Genomic DNA, 8,363 nt, shown 5'->3' on the forward strand with positions numbered 1-8,363 from the left:
TAGTAAAATATTTTGTTATTTATAACCATTCTTATGGTTTATTAATGAACTTCTTAGATTTGAACCAACTATGTATTCCTGGAATAAATCTCTCTTGACCATGGTTAAGTTTTCTCATTAAAATAATTGTTTCTTTTCTTCAACTTTAAATTGTGATAAAATTCACATAAGGTCTGACATCTTAACCATTTTAAGGGTACAGTTCAATGATATAAAGTATGTTTGTATTGTTATACAGTAATCACTAAGATTTAGAACACTTCATTTTACAAAACAGAAATGTTGTAATAATTTAAACCTTTTTTATTGTTTAAAATCTATTTTGTCTGATATCAGTATAGCTGTTCTACTGTGTTTTGTTTACTGATTTCATAATGTTTATTCTTTTTTTCTTAACTTTGAGCCTTTTAGAGTCATTGTATCTAAAGTGAGTCTTTTTTATTGCTGCCTTATAATTATATACATTAAGATTCATTATGCCATATTCACACATGCACATAATTTGATCATATTCCCACTATTATCCCTTCCCCACCCCTCAGCAAACTAATTTTTAAGAAGACAATAAAGAATAATTAAAAATGAAGAATGGTTTAAAATAATTTTCATAAAATGAAACAATAAGCAAATAATGAAACTATAAGCAAAACTAAATAAACAAAAATAAAACATAAAGATAATTTATAAAAGGATTGACTGATGCTTACTAAGAAACTGTGGTTTAAAACTTATTTTTAGAGGTTGATTAAGTCATATTAAATAACTTTCTAAATAAATCTGTAATATTTGTCCTGGAAAAATACTACTGGAAAACCCTACTTCTACCTACTGTTTACAGAAAGTTGAATATTCTATGCAAGAAAATTCAAGTGTTAACTGATTTAAAGACAGATGGAATTTACTGAAATAAATCATATTTTAGTATGTCTACACATACCTAATCACTTCTTCTAATTATATTTGTATAAGTAGTAATGGAAGTTTTTAATTTCTCCATTTAGTGGGATGATAACAGAAAATCAATGTGGACTGACCTGGAATTAGAACAAGACTTATCATCTTTCTTATCATCTTTCTGTAATTTACTCTGCTGAATGCATTATGATGAGGTTATAGAAATAGAACATGAGAAAATTTTATATTTTGTTTTCTTTTTGGTATTTGAAAAGAGAATGTACTGATCTTATTAATATTCTTCCATTTTCCTGGCCATAACACTGACAGTGGGAACATTCATATGAAAACAACATTTTATTTTAAATTGGTCTGCTTTATAGATGACTTTGATGTTTTAAATTTCTAAAATTTCAGCATTAATTTCAGTTTTACTGTGCCTAAGCTGTATAATTTGTGAATTTTTTCCCTCTTACTCCAGAAATTTTTTTATGTTTTATACTGTAAACTGTACAATTTTAAAGATAATATGGGTGTGATACCTATACACATAGAAGATCAGAATTTTTAGGACTAGATGAAGAGAGAGATTAAAAAATAAAGGGATAGAAAAGAAAGACAAGCAAAAAAAAAAACAGAAGAAAGTACAGTGAGTGGACTATATATAAAATTTTTTGCAGCCTAATTTCATCATGGTAGGATGAAGAATGTATCTTTGGCACTTAATCCTATAGTACATAGCATCAAGACTTATGCCTGACCAAGGGCCAGTGGATTTGTAGGAAGGAAAGAAGAAAGTCAAGCATGCATTGAGACTTAATGACTCGTAGACTTTCTTATGTCAAACTTACATCATTTTATACTTTACTATATTGCACTTTTGAATTCACTTTGTAACTATTTAATGTGATTTATTCATATGAACATTTAATCATTTTATAATATATGGAATATAATACAAAATATTGGGATTCTGGTTAATAATTCATAGTTTTTGGTCTCCATTATGTTAAGATGGCACACATGGGAAATGGCCTTTGAAAAACAAATTAAAAATTAATATAAGACTAATTCCCAGATCTTAGTTTCTAATGCCATTTTCCAACAAAATAAACTTAGAGAAATTACTGATTCTGGAGATAAAGCAAGAATATGCAAAATAAGACTGAAATAGCCTCTAGTTCCAGAAAGGAAATATTCATAAAAGAAAAGGATGGGGACTGTCAGAGGGACATGGAAGCAAACTAAAAGACAGACCTATAAACCAGAGTTTTAGCAACTTGAGCACCAATAAGGAAAATATGATTATATTATAATCTAAAGCAAGAAATAAATATCCATAAGTCTGAATTGATAAAAATAGATGATTGACAAACTAAATAAATGGAGATGAGTAGACAAATATCCTGTAATTATAAATATTTGTTTGGTTACTGATGCCTCAAGGATATAAAGCATAGCTTCTTTCCAAAGAATACATCATGAAAAGAAGGCAAAAATTTAGTTAGTTTTAATTGGATACATACAATCTCTGGCCTGAAATAAAGAGCACACTGTCAATTAAAAAACCTTGTTGGTAATAGATATCTTTCCCATGATATGCTGAGGGTGGCACTTTACTCCTGTGTCTTCCTCTTAAAACCCCTAGTAATGACTCAACACCTCTAGTCATGAGGGAAACTTTAGATAACCTTAAATGGTGAGACATTTTACAGTATGTAATCAGTAATTCTCAAACAATAAACATCATCCAAACAAGAAATATCTGCAATCTTGTCACAGTCCAGAGGGGACTCATGACACATGAATATTAAATAAAATATGGGTGCTGGATGGAATATTCTAGATCAGAAAAAAATAATTATATAAAAAGAAAAAAATACAAATAAATATGTCCTAGTGTTAAGGTTGATTCATTAGCTGATTCAAATATGCCATTCAAGTGGGAGATGCTAATAAGAGGAAAACCTGGAGTTGGGGTAGAGAGAGACCCTCTGTACCAACTTTGTAACTTTTCTGTAAGTCTAAGACATTCTATTATTAATGCTTGTGTAAGAATTCATATAGTGATTTTATTTATTTATTTACTTTTTATTTTAAGCATATACCTTTAGGAGCCTGGATAGAGTTTATATAATGTAAACCTTAAAGTAGCATAGTAAGCCTATGTTTATGACTGCATTTTGTTGCTATATTTACCCATTTAAAGCAGCTCATATACTTATAATTAGACCTATTAGTCATTTTTTAATTTTTCTGTGTTTTTCATAGTTGGTTTTCATACTCATGCTTATAAAGAAAGTGTAAGAATAGACAAACTATTGAAACAAGTTATGGATTGTTTATTATTGCAGTATTGAGATTGCTTTGGTTTCTCTTATTCTCTTTGGCAGTCATTACAGTACTCAATACACAGAACTCTGCCACCATCACAAGCAACAAAACCTAATTAAGAACAGAGCACTATAATGAGTCTAAATTTTTCTTCATGGGATGGGGAAAACAACACAAATTAGAAACACTTTACAGATTGGGGCCAATATTTCCTCCTAAACTCCACTGCATCTAAAGATTCCTGTCACATGTATACATCTGTTTACTGTTTTCTAAAAAAGCATTAAACATCATTTTGTAATTTTAAAGTAGTCTGAGGTATAATTATAACAACAAATTGCATATATGTAATCATACAATTGAATATGTTTTGACAGTTGTGTGAAGCCATCACCATAGTCTAAGTCTAGTTATTGAACATGTGTAGTATGCCAAAGGCATTCCTCTCACCCAACTATCCCATCCCCCTCCTTCTCTAATGAAACAGCCACTAATCTTTTATTTCTATCACTACAGACAAGTCTACATTATCTACAATTTCATAGAATTTGAATAATATTTTGTACTATTTTCATTTAGCAGAATTAGTTTGAGATTCATCCCTGTTGCTGTGCATATTAATAGATTTTCCTTTTTACTGTTGAGTAGTGTTCCCTTGAATGGATATACCAAATTCATTTTATTATTTATCTTTTTATGGATATTTGTGTTTCTAGCTTTTGGTGTTGCAAAGAAGTTGGCATGAACATTCAATTACAAATTTTCTTATGGACAAATGTTTATTCCTGTTACACAAACATCTCTAAATGAAATGGATTTATCATTAGTAGGCGGAGTTAAAATTTTAAGAAACTGTTCCAACTTTTTGGAAAGTCAATGTATCTTTTTCATTATTCACAGTGGTGTTTAGTTTTTTAAAAGTAGATAGATTATATAAAACAACAAAGAATAATAAAATATACTGTGATGATAAAAAGTAGCTAGCCCTTGCTAGTCACAGTGGCCCATGCTTGTGATCCCAGGATCTTGGGAAGCTAAGGCAGGAGGATTGCAAGTTTGAAGCCAGCCTTAGCAACTTAACCAGGCCCTAGGCAACTTAGTGAGACCCTATATCAAAATAAAAATAAATAAATATAAAAGGACTTGGGATGTAGCTCAACACCCTTGGTTAAAAAAAAAAAAGTAGATTTACCATGTTTTGCCTAATTAGTACACTCTCAAAATGTATGCTTCTTATATCTCATTGTAGATTCCTAAGCACAATGTTTTCTTGTAACAATAAAATAGTGTCAAATAGAAAAATTAGCTTTTCAAAATTCAGAGGTGTACAAAATTGATAGAAAAATCTAGGACTGATTTTAACCTAGTATTCTGGACTGAATGTTTTTTGTGCCCCCATCCCACAAATTCATATGTTGAAGTCCTAAGTCCTAATGTGACTGTAATTGCAGTTAGGGCCTATGAGGAAGTGATAGGGCTCTCTCTCCCTGAACCCTCAACCATGTGAGGACATAGAACATGGCCATCTGCAAAACAGGAAAAGAGCCTTCACCAACAACTAAATTGGCCAGAACCTTGATTTTAGACTTTCTACCCTCCAGAATTGTGATAAAATAAATTCCTATCATCTTAAAAAAAAAAAAATCTAGGGCATGTGTGATTGAAGTTAATTTTACTATGTAGTTAGATATTTGTCAACTGTTCGAAGATAAGTGCAAACTGTCTACATTTCTGAGATCCATAAAAGTACTTCTGGACTTGAAATTCACTTTTATATCTCATATTTATCATGTGACAGCATTATCACTCAATCTTGTGTTTCAGATTATCTGACAGCAATTAATAGATAATATCTAGAAATATATAAAATTATATATATTTTATAATATATATTATATATTATATTATATATAATATATTATATATATTATGTATATATATAATTCATTTCTTTATTAAATTCCCTAAGGGTGAGTGTAAAACAAAAATAACATAAATTGTTTTCAAAAAATTTGAACTATTTACCTCATCAATGACCTTATTGACCCAAAATAAACCATTTCTCCTTACAAATTTATCATCTCAGGTATTCCTTACAGTAACAAAATATTGACAAACACAAAACGTTTTCTCAGTCACATAATTAAACTTCTTGAAGCATAGTATTATTCATGTTACTCTATCATTTATAATCCTTCAATGATATTTCACTGTCTGACTCTAGTTTAGCATTATGCATTTTGTTTTATTTTTATAATTTACTTCAATTTGTGATGATACTAAATGTGACTCACCACCCTTCCTCAAAAATATAATCAACTTTTCTTTTTTCCCTACCAATTTTTTTGTCCTTCATCTTTTTTTGTTTTGTTTATTTAATTTTAATTTATTTTTATTGTAAACAAATGGGATACATGTTGTTTCTGTTTGTACATGGAGTAAAGGCATACCATTTGTGTAATCATAAAAACAAAACAAAACAAAACAAAAAAACTATTCTTTCACTCTTTAATTGTTTTGTAGAAAGTTAATTACCATAAATGAGTTGGTTTAATTCTGAACTGTCAATTTCATTTTTTGATCTATATGTGTTTACTATAGCTTTGCATTAGGTTTTGAAATCAGGAAATAAGAACACTCCAACTTTGTTGTTTTCAAGTTTGTGTGTGTGTGTGTGGCTATTCTTGGTCTCTTGCATTTCCTGAAGAGTTTTAGGATCAGCTTGTCAATTTCTGCAAACAAAACAAAACAAGCCAGCAGGGTCATGCATGCCTGAAACCTAGTGGCTCAGAAGGTTGAGGCAGGAGGATCAAGAATTCAAAATAATTCACCATAGCCAGATTGTGGAACCAACCTAGATGCCCTTCAGTTGATGAATGGATAAAGAAACTGTGGCATATATATACAATGGAATATTACTCCGCAATGAAGGATGATAAAATTATGGCATTTGCAGGCAAATGGATGAAACTGGAGAATATCATGCTAAGTGAGATAAGCCAATCTCAAAAAACTAAAGGACGAATGATCTCGCTGATAAGCAGATGAGGACATATAATGGGGGTGGGAGGGATTAGCATTAGGGTTAGGGTTAGGTTTAGGGTTAGGGATAAGGAGGGTGGTAAGAATGAAGGAAAGAAGGACTGTATAGAGGGAAAAGAGGGGTGGGAGGGGTGGGGGGGAAGGGAAAAAATAATGAATCAAACATCAATGCCCTATGTAAATGTATGATTACACAAATGGTATGCCTTGACTCCATGTACAAATAGAGAAACAACATGTATCCCATTTGTATACAATAATAAAAAAAAAAGAATTCAAAATCAACCTCAGCAAAAAGTGAGGTGCTAAGCAACTCAGTGAGATCCTGTCGCTGACTGAAATACAAAATAGGGCTGGGAATGTGGCTAAGTAGGGCTCCTGAGTTCAATCCCAGGTACCCAAAAAAACAACACCACAAAACAACAAACAAACAATAACAAAAATCCCCTGCCCCAAAACCATTTTGGATTTGGGTAGAGATTTTCTGGATTGTATAGTCCAATTTGGGATTTATTCATTTTTGAACAATTCTTTCCGAGTCCGATTCATCACAGACTGTTACTAAAATTTATTACAACATCATTTCATAGGGATAAAAGGAGATACTAATCGGGTAATAATGAAATAAAGTGGTAGCTTATGAAGCACGGTGGAAAAGAAGGTTAGTAATATAATTGCAGCTGAATGTTCTAGAGTAGTAGTTTCCAAATTCTTGTGTATAATTGCTCTCACTTTGCAGTGAGGCTGCATATGGTAAATCTAAATGAACTTTTTATTCAGAAATTGCATTTTTCTTACTTTGGTTGTTATAATATCATTTAAAAATAATAAATCAAAGTGGTATATTTTAATTTCATAATGTGCTTACCAGCTCTATATTTGTTCAGTTTTTATTTCCTTTTAAATGACATAAAAGTTTAAAACTCTGGAATCTGTTCTGTAAAGCACCTCTGTACCAGTCAAGATTCTTAGTTGTAAGAAATTAAAAAAATAACTGAATAATTGAAAAAGAGAATGGATTCATTAAAATGATATTGGATAGTCCATTAACGCTCTTGGTTGCGGGTAGAAAACTATGATGGGAAGCTTCTTTTGTCGCTCCACTAGTTACATACAGTAATTACAGTTTGTACCTCAGGAAGTTTCCAGAAACACTCTCATAGTCACATTCTAAGAATATGAACTGACACCATATTTTAGTGTTAAAAGCTAGTGCATATAATGGGAACTTTTAAAGCTCCAGTTTAGTTTAAAGCTCTCTGTGATCGTTCAATTAAAATAGACAAATGTGCATTGACCACCCACTATGAGCACTTGGCTAGTCTCCAATCATGAGCTCTGCCATGTTTGACTTGGCTTGGAAACAACTTAGTCATGTTAAGTGTATTTCCTTGCCGACCAGTGAATGAGGAAGGAGAACTCTCCAACTCTGTTGCGTTTTGATACTAAACAGCACATCCCTGAGAGCCCTGCTTGCTGCACCAGATATATACAGAGAGAGCAAGAAAAAGAATAATTACAATCAGGCTTCTGCTAGCTGCGCTTAAGATCAACAAGTCAGCAGAGTGCCAATCAGTGCATTTTTACAGAAGCTTGAATTGGGAATTTACCTTTTCTCACAGCAAGATGACTGGTTTGTGGGAAACAAACAATCCTTGCATGCCTTTCCAATCTGTAGTGGCCCCACTTCAAAAAAACAAAAAAGTGAACATGCACACACATACACACACCAAATTGGGAGTGCAGAAGGGGTTCCCTGTGGTGTTATATATAAGGGATGTCTTGAAGACATTGCTCTAAGGAGTTCTTTATGTCAAGCAAGCAAAACAATCAACCTTTATAAATTTGTTTATGTGTTATGGTAAAGGCCTTAGCCAAGAAACATTGTGTCAGGTCCACTATTTTTTGTGAATCCTGAGGCTACCTTTGTATATACTGAAATACAAAAGTTTCTGTTGGTAGCATAAACTCTTAGTCATGGGAACACCAAATGAGAGGGTGAACAAGGTTTAATTTTTAATGATATACTGTGTATTAGAGTTCAAGCTTACTATACCTTATAAATAATAGATTAAATTTATTTGAGCATAATA

The sequence above is a fragment of the Sciurus carolinensis genome, unplaced genomic scaffold, assembly GCF_902686445.1.
Source record: "Sciurus carolinensis unplaced genomic scaffold, mSciCar1.2, whole genome shotgun sequence".
NCBI lineage: Eukaryota > Metazoa > Chordata > Mammalia > Rodentia > Sciuridae > Sciurus > Sciurus carolinensis.